At 44.4% G+C, this 14139-nt stretch overlaps 1 protein-coding gene across 1 annotated transcript in view; it reads left to right on the top strand.

Annotated features, from left to right (window-relative positions):
- The first annotated feature begins 1664 nt into the window (after nt 1–1664).
- Nucleotides 1665–14139, top strand: part of Sptb (spectrin beta, erythrocytic) — a 117333-nt gene continuing 104858 nt past the window's right edge. The window contains exon 1 of the mRNA XM_047538086.1: nt 1665–1857. The gene's annotated coding sequence lies outside the window, so the exon portion shown is untranslated. The remainder of the gene's footprint in view (nt 1858–14139) is intronic.

The raw sequence follows: 14139 nt of genomic DNA, 5'->3' as shown, positions 1-14139 counted from the left end.
TTTTTTTTTTCACAAAAGAGACCTGTTTCTAACTCAGTAATAAAACAAACGATTCTTTTCTGTTCTTTTCTTTGTGCTTGGGATTGAACCCAAGGCCTCCGCAAACTGAGCTACACTCCAGCCCCTACAAATGGATTCATAAATGTTATCAGCAAAGCAGAGAGGGGATGACTGCTAATCTAATAAATGACCATGACTATTCTTGTATCATCTTTCCTATACTACTAGAGTCTCTTGGGAAATTGAGCTGTAATAAGGTCCTAGCAAGAGGGGATGGAGTGAAGGGTCCTGTGGCTTTGTAATACCTGTCAAGTTTGTCCCACTTAGCACTTAGTGTCCAGATGCCTACTCTGAAGAAGTATTGCTGCAGCAGACAGTGAACTATCTTTGCATACATTCAATATATAAACTAAGCTTGAACATCTGGCAATTAAATACCCTTTCCCTGAGAATCTTGGAAAACAGCATAATTATATCCCCAAACAAATAACTCAAGAGTAAGGCTGTTTGCTTGTTAAGAATACCAGGCAGCATCAAAGTTAAAATTCTCTTCCACATCTATGCTCTTTTAATCTCCACTGCCATCTTCATAATACCTGAGATTATCTGGGTTGATGGCTAGTGAGAAATCATCCCAGGCACAGCAGGTAGAGAAGAGAGATGAAAGCTAGAGCGAGGCGTACAACAGAGGCGTACAACAGACCTTACTGAGCAATGACCTTGTGTTGTGAGAAAGTCAAGAAAATGGACTGCCTTGCAAGCTGCCCGTATTTTTCTGTCTCTCTCCCGAGGTGACTCCGAGGTGCCTGTGGTTCCTCTTTGGCACAACTGGTTTTAGTGTTTACTCTGGCCTACTGTATCCCACCTTATCCAGACTTGCAGTGAGGAAGCCCACCCCCGCCGCCCCGATTCCGGGACCTGGGCCGACCAAGGGGTGCAGGTGGGCGGGTGTGGCGGCTTGCCTGTTGATTATGGTGCCTGCAATATGCGATCGCCGTGGGACTGCAGGCTGCGCGCCGCCAGCACTGCCCGGTTCGCCCGGACTGCACTGAGTATGCAAGCAGAAAACAGCGACACTGAGCCGGCAGGCTGGGGGCGGGGGCCTTGGGCCCAGTGCCCACCCCCTGCGCTCACAGCGTCTGCTCTCACCACCAGCCGGGAGGACCCCGCCCGGGAGCACGCTTTCTAACGCACCAGCCCCCGGAACAATCTGTCCGTCCCCAACACGCCGCGGCGGGGGCGCCACTGCCTGGGCGCCGGTCTAGCCCACCCTACGTCCTAAGAGTGTCTTTTAATGTATTTTAAAAAACCGGACTGTATACAGTGGGGACGCAGGGCGGGAAAAGCTGAAGGGCTCATTTTTGCCGCCAGGTTCGCCGCTCTGGGCGCACGAATTAGGCCTGAGCTGCAGAGTCAAGCCCTCTTCCCGCTGTAGGGGTCTCAGGGTGGCACGGGATTAGGGGACTGGAGTGATGATGGGGGCGCCCTGGGTTCGGGCTGGGAGGCAGAGGCCGGCCCCGGCAGCCGGTGGAGGCCGGGCAGGTGCCCCCGGGCGCGGAGGCTGATTGGCAGGTGCAGGAGTGGGTGGGGAAGGCGGGGGCTGGGCCTGGCGCTGCGGGAGGCTGCGGCCCCGCCTCCCCGCCCCCGCCGCGGGACTATCTGGTCCCGGCAGCAGCGATGTCCCCCGGCAGGAATGTCCCTCCTCAGATAATGTTATTTATATCTCTGGGCGGGTCCGTGGCTCGGCAGCACCAGGCGCCCTGCGGCCGCTGTGCCAGGAGCCCCGCGCTGCCCTCCTCCCCCTGCGCCGCCGCCGCCCCCAGGCTCGGGGTGGCCGCGGCTTCAGCCCTAGCGCAGGTGAGTCCCAAGAGGGCCCAGTGACTGGAGGGAACTGGGTGCGGGTGCGCAAGACTGGGGCGCGCGGCGCGAGCGCAGGGCCCAGGGGATCAGGTGGGGGCCCTGTCCCAGGTGCCAGGCGTGGAGTGGGTCCGGGTACAGGGCCCCGGAGGCCCTGGCGGCTACGACAGCAGTCATCCCGGGACGCGGGAACCTGTGCGGGCTTCTGAGGCGCTTGGCGAGCTGGGCGCTAGCTTTGGAGAGCCGGCTCCTAGGGAATCACTTGGGGGCGCTGGGAGGGAGGTGAGGGGGTGCGCGTTCATGGCTTCCTCCTCCAGGACCCCGGCCTGGGAGCGCAGGGGATCCGACCTCCGCACTGCTCCCACTGCCTCCCACTGCCTCCCACTGCCCGGTTTCTCAGCCTTGGTGCTGCTCAGGTCCTCTTCTAGAACTTGGCTGCGCGTTCTCCGGTCGCCCTGCGCCCAGGCGGGGAGGACAGGACAGGGCAGGGCGGCAGAGGGGGACGGGTCCTAAGGCGCTGGGCGCCACGAGAAGAATCGTGGGGGCGGGTGGCGGACAGAAACAAGATCTGAGTGCCCCGAGCCATACTTTAAAGACCCCTATCCTTCCTCTCCGGAATAGTTGCTCTCCTCCAAGCTTGCACAGTCCACGCTACCCTCACCGCCTCACCGGCTACTCTTCCTCCAACAACTTGGCCCCAAGAAATAGCAGAAAGTGGAGAAATAACCGGAGCTTTTACGCAATCCCCAACTCCCACCAACCCACCAGACTTCCAAAGAGGGAAAGTAGCTGAAGGGCTTGGAACACTGTTTCCTTGACAACGAGTCTCAGGTAGAGCCTTGATTTATAGGCTATTAATATCTAAACCACTGTTTTCAGTGAGCAATTAGAGGTGCCATGAGTTAATAATAACAGTTTAATACACTGAAGGAAAACGAAAAGAAGCCACCATTTTGTGTGTGTGTGTGTGTGTGTGTGTGTGTGTGTGTGTTTGTAAAATTTTAGATGCATCTTATTGGGGATGGGGTGGGAGATTATAGTGACAGTCTTTTTGTGCTGAGAACTTCTGTGGGGAGGTGGTAGGCTGTCACTTCCAGAGAGGAGGCAGCGGTGCGAAACCCATGCCTGTGGCAGTCACGAAGTATACTTAAGTTTCTAAGGTGATTCAGATAGCCCCTCAATGAGACGAGTCTGCAAATAAAAAATTCTAGGCACATCTATACTGCCCGCTAACTTATCCATAGCTTCACAGATGGTTCTGAATTTTATTCTAAAAATGACCCTTTGATCACTCCCTACATTGTGACCCAGGGCAGGTCATCTCCTATACTAGGATCATGCTTTTATTCTTGCAATGAACCCAGAATGCCCAGAATACCATTGACAACTCCTTTATTTATTTATTTTTTTATATTTGTTTTAGTTGTAGGTGGACACAATACCTTTATTTTATTTTATGTGGTGCTGAGACTCAAACCCAGGACCTCATGCATGCTAGGTGAGCGCTCTGACCTCACTGAGCCACAACCCCAGCCCAACAACTCCTTTTTAAGTACAAAATGTTTGTTGATCTGTACTGGACAGCCAGCACCCAACCTGGAGAGGCTGGTGCTTCCCTGGAGGTTTTTGGGCTAACTAGCAAAAGGAGTATCAAGCTTACATTGAAGAAGAGCCTACCAGCCATGAAACCAGCTGATTCCATAGGTGGGTCATAGATTCAGAACTTTATCAAACGCCTGAGTTAAAGCACAGTTGAAAGACAAAAACTCTGTATTATGAAAATGTGATCCCTTACCTATTGCTACAAGTTTTATCAGTGGCCTAGTGGCAATGGTTGGGGATGAGCCAGCCCTGTAATCTTGAGTTCTCGGAAGACTGCTCATGGAATTGAAAGCACCCAAAAACTCTCAGGCATCTAGGCCGGGCCTGGTAGCACAGGCATATCAAGTTTTCCTGAGTGGCCTGCCCAGCAGAGAGCTGGGATACCACCTTTCACTCCTGTCATTGCTTCTTTCAAGTGTTCTGTAGGTGTCTTATAGCAGGATACCTGCTGGATAATTAACTTTAGCGGGGAAAGGCACAGTAGGAGGCAGATTCCCATCCGGAATCATATTTGGCAAAGTAAAAATGACTGTTTTTAAGGAAACAAGGTGTGAATGAAAGTTTTGAACTGAAGTCAGACAGTCTGCCACAGTTCTGGAAACAGATTGTTTTTAGTAAATAAAAATAATAGGTTTCACTTCTTCTGTCTTTTATGTACCAGTGCCTAACTTGGTACCTGTCTGGTTAGTGGATTCTCAGTTAATCTTTGTTTAATGAATAAATGAATGGTCAGAGTTTTCTTTGTATTATGCTATTGTCACAGTAATTCTGCAAGTAGGCTTATATCATCAGCGTTTTAAGTGAGGAAACAGGTTCAGGGAACTAAATAACTTGCCTCACATCACACAGCTGATAGGAGATGGGCTGGGATTCAAGCTCAGCTGTTTGGTTCCACTGTCTTTTTGAGGTTAGACACTCAGCAGAGGATACAGAAGTACAGGTTGGAAAGATTTGGGTGTAGCATTGTCTTTTAGTCTCACCACCTTTACTCCCAGGACCTCAGACAATAATATTGTTTATATCACAGAAGCTTAAGAAATATTGCCCAAAGACAGCATTGGACACTTATTTGCTCAGAGGTTTTTAGCCTTGCCCATTATTTTCAGGTCATTGTTTCAAGGACGGAATTGTGATTTTGGCAGTAGTCAAAGCATGGATTTTTTTTTTTTTTAAACAGATTTTCCTTTCAGTTCTGGAAGTAACCAGGAGGGCTTGATGATGCATAGGGACAGTGTGATAGGACAGAGGATGATTATAAAAAATTCATGAGGCAGACACTACTGGAGTTGGAAGGGACCTTGGAGGTCACTGAGTCCAGTCTTCTGTTTGTGTAGTTACTTGCTTAAAGGTGAGACCTGGCTGGTCATTTTTATGTCTTCTGTACTTCTTATCATTCTACCCCATTTCTTTATTCTTTCTCTTCTCTCTTTCTCTGTCTCTGCCAGCAATGTGTATTTCCTGAAGTTTTGCCTAACCAACTACTGAGATTTTCTTTCCTTTCTGGAGAGCTTATGAGAAGACATATTTTAATATCCAATATGTTCACCTTAGTGAAATCTAAAAAAAGAAAAGGTATTGGGGACAGGCAGGAGAGGAGACATTCATGAACATTAAATGCTAAACTTAGTTTCTAATCTCCCTCTTGCTAGTTAGGTATACAGACGTATACATTTTTACACAAAAGGTGTGCACACTACTATCTGGAGACAGTGCAAATCTTAAGGCAAATGATAATGTGATATTTCTGGGGGAGGACTTTAGGGAACTATTGGGACTATTGGATACCTGTTTTAATCTAAACCTAATCATCAGATTGCTTTTAAAGAGTTTTGTTTGAAATTTCAAAATTAAAACCAAAATGTTATTCTCAGCTCAAGGCCAGAAATGGTAGGAAATGTGACCAGTGGGAGGTTTGAAGTAATATAAAATATATTTCTTCATTATCCATGATTTTTTTTATAACCTCAGACCTGTAGGTTACCATTTATCAATTGACTTGGGAGGATTGGGAGTGAAGTTAACTGTGCTGTGTGAGCTGATGAGAAATTTTATTTTATGATGAGGTCTAGCAGGGAAGTCCATGGATACTGGACTCTGGAACCATGCAGTTATTACAAGCCAAAAATGTAGGGCAAAGAATACTTGCAAAGAGGTATTTTATCTTCAAAGTAGTTTGTGTTGACTCAGTTGGTCTTTATAGACAAGTCTTTGGTTGCTTCTCTATTTTAAAGAAATCTGGGGAGAAAGAGTACACTCAGTGGTCTGTGAACCAGAATCATCAGGCACCATTCACTGGGGTTATCTTAGAGATGTCTATTTCCTCTGACAACCCCAGGAGGTAAAGGTCTCCTGTCTTTGGAGATGGAGATCAAGGGAAAATGTAGGAGGCAGTCTGGAGAATCCACTGTCAGATCTGACTCCACTCACTGAATGGGCCACTCCCCATGGTAAATATTTAGAAAATGCCATAGGGTTTCCCTTTATTGCTGCGCTTGCTTGCTCACTTGCTTTCTTCTTCTTCTTCTTCTTCTTCTTTTTTTTTTTTTTTTGTTACTGGGGGTTGAACCCAGGGGTGCTCAACCACTGAGCTACATCCTCAACCTTTTTTATTTTTGATTTTGAGACAGGTTCTCACTAAGTTGCTTAGGGCCTTGCTAAGTTGCTGAGGCTTGTTTTGAACCTGCAGTCTTCTGCCTCAGCCTCCTGAGTTGCTGGGATTACAGGCATGAGCCATCGCACCCAGCACTCTGCTTATTTCTTAATTCAGTCAAGCAATTCAAGTTCTTCCATTTTCACTCAGCCTTAGCTGGACATCAGACCACCAGGGGTTCACCAGTCTCGACACTCACAGAGCAAAGGCAGGCACAGAAAATGCTTCCTCATTAAATTGGCTAGCATATGTCATTCCCCGATCACCTCTTCTTTTGCTCTTTCCTTCCCTTGGTTACAGGAAATATTAAAAGCTGTCTTCTTCCTCCCTCCGCAAGGCCTTCTCAGGCTTTGCCATAATGTTTTATTTCCACTCTACCTGTGCAGACCTGGCTGAGGGTATAATTAAAGGGCAATTAAAATCCAGACATATATCGTGTTAGCAGTGGGGGCAAAAGCGGGCTTCCTTTCTTTCTTTGATTTGAATGCTATAAATTTAGCAATGAAAAGGCATGAGACTAGAAAAAAAAGGGATTTAGCACTGAACTGGGCTCAGATCATCCAGAATACTTATGAAAAGAATAACAGGGCACTTTGACAGTCAAAGAACAATAATTGCTTTGAATTATAGTCAGTTCAGGAAGTTTCCACCATTGTGAAAAGGAGCAGAAACTTGGATAATCCTGAAAATGAATAGTTTGAAAATGATTTCTATTTGTACCGGACTTAAATATGGGTGTATCTTATATGAGAATTTATAGCTCTTCAAATAAAACTAGGCGTGCTTAGTGACATAGCTCATGGGAAGTGGAAGGAGGTTTGGAGCCTAATTCTGACCCTGTTTCCAAAAGACCCTTAGGAGTGGTGGAGCAGCTTCCCCTTCCAGCATGTTTCCTCAGAGTGCACAAGTAAGAAAGGGCCTTTCGTAATGGAAGCCACAAGTCATAGAGAATCAGAGCTGGGAAGGCCTGAGAAAACAACTGAGATGTAATCAAGAAAAGCAAACACTGGGTATTTACTGTGTGCCTTACACTGGTATGGGCTGAGGATACAAAAAGGGTTCAGGTGGAGACCCACTGATCTGTTGGAGAGCAGACTTGCAAGCAACCAAGGATTCGATAGCATGCTTGTGAGAACGGTGTTCTGAGAGAAAGTCTACAAGAGGAAGGTCCTGGAAATCCTCTAGGATTTCTGTGGGGGCTTCTCCTTCCACATCCCACGTGGATGAGGGAAAGAGTTTCTGTTGGAGGATGGTGCCAGCTATCAATTAATCACCAAGAAACTTATCTAATCAAACACAAGAGTCAATAATGCTTTCAAATGGAAGGGGGTGTGGCAGACTGGGCCATGCCAGATCTGGCTTCTAACAAGATGGAGAAACCCACCTTCACCTTTATTTATAGTTGCACAGGTAAAGAGGGACTGGGAGGGGCTCCTTCTGTGAGGAACAGGATGGGGTGGAGTTAGGGAAGCCATTTGTTTAGAGAATTCGCATATCCTCAGATGGTGAGCCACCTCTGTACAGGGCCACCTACCCCTGACTGCCTGAAACAGTCTCCCATGACTGCCAGTTCCTGGGAGTCAGACCTCTGTATCCCAAGGCTCAGCCACGTGTGATTCTGCTAAACATGGATGGCTTCCCACAGATTTCCATGATGGAACAAGGGGAGATGGGTAGGTACATGGCCAGACACAGATGTGCAATAGAGTAGGGAATGAGGAGCAGTTCCATGTGCATGGAGTGTAACCAGAAGATGACAATGGTTTGGGATCCGTTTGTAAAAAGTTTTGAAGTGCATGTTAAAATCAGTGCAGGTTTTTAAGTGGAGGTGTGGGGAGTGGGAAGACCTGATTCAGATCTTTGTTTAGACAAAGCTCCCTAGCAGTGGTGAAGAAAATGTGAATTAGAGTTCAGTACAAGATGGACTCGTTCCAGTGCAGGGCGACAATCACACAGTTGATGTATAGCCCACTCCAGTTTTCAGTATGCCTTTGTATATCACCTTTTATAACAACCACGCAAGGGGAAGATCTCAATATTCCTGCTTTATAGGTGGGGAAACAGGATTAGAAATGTACCCTGATTTGCCCAAGGTCCCCCTACTTGTTCATGGCAGAACCTTGACTTTCACCCAGTTTCCTAGTTCCATAGTTGGGGCTTTTTTTTTTTTTTTTTTCCCCCAGATCCTCTCCTCCATAGTGTAAGTGAATATTCTGGGCTCTCTAATTGAGACAGTGATTGTTTTCTTCCTTCAGCAAAACTTTCCAAGTTCATTGGTTTTGGAGAGAGGGAGAGGGAAACTTGTTGTAGTATTTACTTTTTAAAGTAGCCACAAATCCTAAAGAATGGCCCTATGGAGTATACATTGATGTTGTTGCGAAGCAGAAATTAATGGATTCCCAGTAGCATGACACAGATAAATGATGGTTTATATGCCTGTCAATTGGTGTTTTCTCCTTTTCTATCCTTTTCCCCAAGTTTACTAAGTATCATTATGCTCATGCCTTATTTTGGACTTCTAAACCTCTTTTTGTTCAGCGATCTCGAGTGCCTTGATTTGTGCTCACATTCATCTTCAACAAATATTTATCAAGCTCTTATTTATTTGTCAGACATAGTCTAGACCCTGGGGATATAGCAGTGAATATGGAAAAAAAAAAAAAGTCTGACGTCATAGAGCACATCTGAACACTAAATGACAACAATAAGCAACAAATGGATATAGATGATAATTTCACGTCTTAAAAAGAAAAATAGCCCCAGGCGTGGGAGGGTCCAAGCTACAGGGGAGACTGAGGCAGGAAGATTCCAAGGTGAAGTCCAACCTGGGCAACTGAGTGGGACCTTATCTCAAAAAGAAAACTAAAATGGATTGGGGAGGAGGCACAGTGGAAGAGCATTTGTGTAGCATGCGTGAGGCCCTTGGTTCCATCCCCAGTACCAAAAAAGAAAGAAAGGAAAAATAAAGCACCACGTCACAAGGAGGGGTTCAGTTAGGCAAGGCAGGACGGACAGGAAAGGACTCTTGGATGAGGTTTGAACTCAGCAGAGACACAAAGGATGTGAAGGGGGGCACCCTGGAATGTTTGGGAGAAGAGATTCTGGTTTGGATTTTAGTTGGCGTGAGATAAGAAGCCACTGGAAGTTGTGGCAGTGTAGTGACTTGGTCAGAATCATGTTTAAAGAGGATCTCTCTGAGGAGTGAGTGGTTGTGGGGAACAAGAGTGCAAGTAGGAAACCCAAAGACAGTCCAGGAGAGAGAGGATGGGTCAGGGTGATGGTGGTGGTGATAAGCAGTTGGATTTTGGGTATATTTTGAAGGTAGAATTAATGGAATTTGAATGTACAGGATGAGAGAAAAATAATAACTCAAGGACATCTTAATTGTTTTTGGTCTAAACAACGACAAGAATAAAAAGGCCATTTACTTGAGATGGTGATGTATTTTATCCAATGTACCGTGGTCTATTAGTTTTGATTTCTGTTTTCATTGAAGATCTGATTTGGAGTCGTCTCAGGCAGAGTTTTCGATTAAACATATCCAAAAGGAAATGTTTTATTGTGGGTGATTCATGACATCTGTTTGTTTGGAAGTGAAGCCTTAGACGGGCTGTGCACTCTGTGCTGTTTCTTTTACGTCATTCTCACAACATCTCCATTATGTGATGGAGATTAAGATAGGGTAGAAATGAGATTGAAGTACACTTTACTTTATGATTAGAAGTGTTTTGAACTTACTGGTTAAAGCCCAAACATTTTTTTTAATGCTTTCAGATTTTCAGATTAAAGAAAACTTTTGAAGTTGTATGAAATGAATTCACATACATCGTTAAAATGTATATCCACATTATACAGGGTATATAAGGAAAAATAGAAGTCTTCCCCTACCTCCAGTCCTACTCTAAGAGGCTACCACTGTCATGTCCTTTAAGAAAACAGTTTTCGAGAGCCATGAGCAGTGGTGTACTCCTGTAATCCCAGCACCTTGGGAGGCTGAGGCAGGAGGATTTTGAGTTCAAAACCAGCCTCAGCAAAAGTGAGGCACTAAGCAACTCAGACCCTGTCTGTAAATAAAATGCAAAATGGGACTGGGGATCTGGCTCAGTGGTCAAGTGCCCCTGAGTTCAATCTCTGGTTCCCCCCAAAAGAAAACAAAACAAAAAAGTTTTCTACCAATGAAGGATCTCCCTCTCAAACCATTACAGAATCTCAGGGCATCACATGACATCCTTCTCAAAATCTTCCAGTGGCTCCCTGGGTAGAGGTGGAAATCTAGACTCATCAAGTTGACATTTAAGAACCCTTGTACTTTGCTCCAACCTTTTTTTTTTTTTCCCTCCCCTTATCTCTTACGCTGTACAATTGCAAAAGCTCTACTTAAACCAGCTTGTCTGCCTCTGCTCACTGAGTCCTAAACATCCATCAGAACCGGGTCGAAAGGGTGGGCAGTCTTCCTGGAATAGGCCATCCCACAGTGATCTCTGCCTTCTTCAAACGTGTTAAAGAGCCAGTTATTTGAATGCAAATACTGACTGTGCATGTGCGTAGTACTGGAATTTAACGCAAGAGCACTCTACCTCTGAGCTACATCCACAGCCCGGTTTTTAATTTTGGGACAGGGTCTCACTTAGTTGCTGAGTCTAGTCTCCCAAGTTGCAGTTCTCCTACCTCAGCCTCCCAAATGGCTGGGATTACAAGTGTGTGCCACTCTGCCCTTAAGGGCAAGAACTAATTTATTAGTCGTAGTTATAGGTCTTATATAAAGCTGTTGTGCTTTTTGCATATAGAAATTCAATTAGAATTTTAAAAATATTATTCAATTTTAATTTTTCTATTGACATTTATACTTAGAGTGATTGTTGAAATGTGCACGTTGGCAATCATCTCTTCATGAGATGGTGCTGGCACACAGGGATTATATTAACTAAAAGTTGTCAGACGGTGGCTGCCCACAAAGCCACCTTCTTAGTGGGTTACAAAGGCGTCCATTCCTAAGCTGTGGTAACTGGATACTGTTCCTTCACACAAAGAACTTTCTGACATGCCTTGACTCATGATCTCCTGCGTTCTTCAGATGTCATTGCATCTAGTTGTCAGAAACAAAATGTTTTTCTTTCTCCTAAAAAATGATGACTAGTTAATGAACATAGCAACCGTGCAATCAAAATGTAGCTCAGTGGTTGAGTGCCCCTGAGTTCAATCCCCAGTATCCCCTCCAAAAAACATTTTTTTAAACTGTGATGGATATATATAACATACAATTTACCATTCTAACCATTGTTAAGTGCATAGTTTAGTGGCATAATGACATTCACATGCTCTGTAACCATAACTGTTATCCATTTCCAGAACTTTTTGCAGCTTCCTAAACTTAAAACACTCTGTCCAATAAGTGCTAACTCACATTCCCTGTCCTCCCCATCGATTGATGGACACTTGGGTTGCTTCCACTCCTTGCCTATTGTGAATAATGTGGCTGTGAATGTGGTTGTGCAAGTATCTCTTCAAGACCCTGCTTTCACTTCTTTTGGATAATAATATACCTAGGAGTGGAATTGCTAGATCATTATATATTCTATTTTTAACTTTTTGAGAACCCCATCCATCAATTTTATTATTTCCCCCTGATGTCTGATCTCCAGAGGGAAGGCAAACACATATTCATGCCCTCACCTTTGGGACCACATTAAACTTGAAAAGTATTTGAGGACACTGTCTTTGGAGGATGGTTTGTCATCAAAGTTCTAGGATGTGTTCAAGATTAGTTTGCCTATTTTTAGATTGTACACTTTTGGAGGACAGGCAGGTGTTTGCTTTGGAGAGCATGTAGCCCAAACTCAGGTGGGGAAGGTGTACATATTTATATGATGATGTACTTCAGCCACAGAGTCTCCTTGAGCAGGATGACGTGAGTCTGGGTTGCTTCCAGCTCCTTTTCTCTTGCTGTTTGCCCTTGGGCAAAGAACTTCCTCTTTCTCTGACATTTTTTTCAGGGATTTTTTGTGTGTGATGGCCCCTTAATATTTATTATCCTCAAAAATATCGTTGCAGATTCCCTGTAAAACTGAAGTGTCACTCATCATCACTGCCTTCTTGACAGTCCCTTCCCTGTCAGGTCTCTGGGTGGCACTGAACACCTCACACCTCCTCCTTTGTATTTTAGGGCACCTTTCCCATTCCTTTGTTACGGGATGGGTCATTTGTTTTGTTATTGTCAACTTGCCTTCAATACCATTTGACCAGGCTTCTTGTGATGGAGAACTGGGTCTTATTCTTTTTTTTATTTAATATATATATATAAATATATATATATATATATATATATTATATATATATATATTTTTTTTTTTTTTTAACTATTCTCAGCACCTAGATCCTTGCTTGGTACAGAGGGGAGCAACTCAGAAATATTTATTGATTAAACAACTAAAGAATGAATGTTTGAAATTATGTGTAACTGAGTTAGTGCATATTTTAACTTTGAAATGAAGCCCTATTATAATAATGCATTTATCACAACAATGAATCCTCACCTATTGAGAACTTAGATGCTAGGTACTGTGCTGAAAGTTTTCATGTGTATTTATTTAATGTCATATCCAAAATATTATTATCCTAATTCAGAGATGAGAAAGATCAGGCTTGAAGAGGTTAACTTACCCAGTTACCCACCTACTACTAGAGTTAAAGCTGGACTTGAACCCAGGTATGTTTATTTTAGAGTGCTTATTTTGAATGACTGTGCCAGCTCAGATTTGGGTGGAGGTCAATATAACATTGCTGTTAATTCTTAGAGTTTCCTTTCTTTTCTTTTTCTTTTTTTTTTTTTTTTTTTTTTGCGGTGCTGGGGATTGAACCCAGGGCCTCGTGCTTGCGAGGCAAGCACTGTACCAACTGAGTTATATCCCCAGCCCTCCTTTTATTTTTTATCCTGCTTTTTTCCTGATTCCAGTACTCTACCACCAACCTATACTCCCAGCCCTTTTTATGTTTTATTTTGAGACACTATGTTACCCGGACTGGCCTCAAACTTATCATCCTTCTGCCTCAGCCTCCCAAGTCACTGAGATTACAGTTATGTGCCACTGCACCCCACCTATTTTGCAGTGTTGGGAATCAAACTTAGGGTCTTGTGCAAGCTAGATAAGTGCTGTATCACTGAGCTATATACCTATCCCCTATCCTGCATCTTTAGTAGTCTGAAATGAGAGGTAATTAATTGTTACTTTATATTTGCAATGATTTACCCTAATAGGTTTGAATTCCATTATTAGCTTTTAATAAATAATTAATGTTCTGAATCCCACTTACAACATAGTTCTTCGACATCCGAGGATGGAGATGCTAATTAGTACTGCACCATATAACCATGTCACAAGACAGCTGTACTAAAACTGCTTAAGAAAGGTCCAGGGCTGGGGTTGTGGCTCAGTGGTAGAGCACTTGCCTAGCATGTGTGAGGCACTGGGTTTGATCCTCAGCACCACATAAAAATGAATAAATAAAATAAAGGCATTGTGTCCATCTACGACTAAAAAAAATATTTATAAAAGAGAAAAACTCTAAATTATCGTCAGATGTGTTGGCTTCCTTCCAGACTCCAGGTTTCCTAACATTATTTGCAATATTTGACCAATCTTGCTTTGAAACGAGGTCCTGCCTCAGGTTCTGTGGCCACACTCTCCTTGGTCTTTTTCTCCCTTTTTTCCTTGCTTATCACTATTACCTTTTATTAAAAGAAAGTTTTTTGGTCCTTCTTGTTGGGGTTGCCAGCACATCGAAACCCAGCTGCCTAACCCTGCCTTCCTCCTCAGTTCCGGGTCTGCCTTTCAGCTTTCTCCTGGCTTCCTCATCTGGCTGTATCAAGATGTCTCACCCCGACCTTGTTGCAGTGGGACCTCTCGGCTTCCTCCTTCAGCCCCAATCCTGATCTCCTACCTCTTGTCATAGCTAGGTCCACGTTGTCACCATCCCTTTAAGAAAGAACCTCAGCAACATTTCTGGTGCTGCTGCTTTTCCTAATTTCAAGT

Source organism: Sciurus carolinensis, chromosome 2 (genome assembly GCF_902686445.1).
Source record: "Sciurus carolinensis chromosome 2, mSciCar1.2, whole genome shotgun sequence".
Lineage (NCBI taxonomy): Eukaryota > Metazoa > Chordata > Mammalia > Rodentia > Sciuridae > Sciurus > Sciurus carolinensis.
Note: the sequence above shows the minus strand (reverse complement) of the source record. Positions and strands in the feature narration are given on the sequence as shown.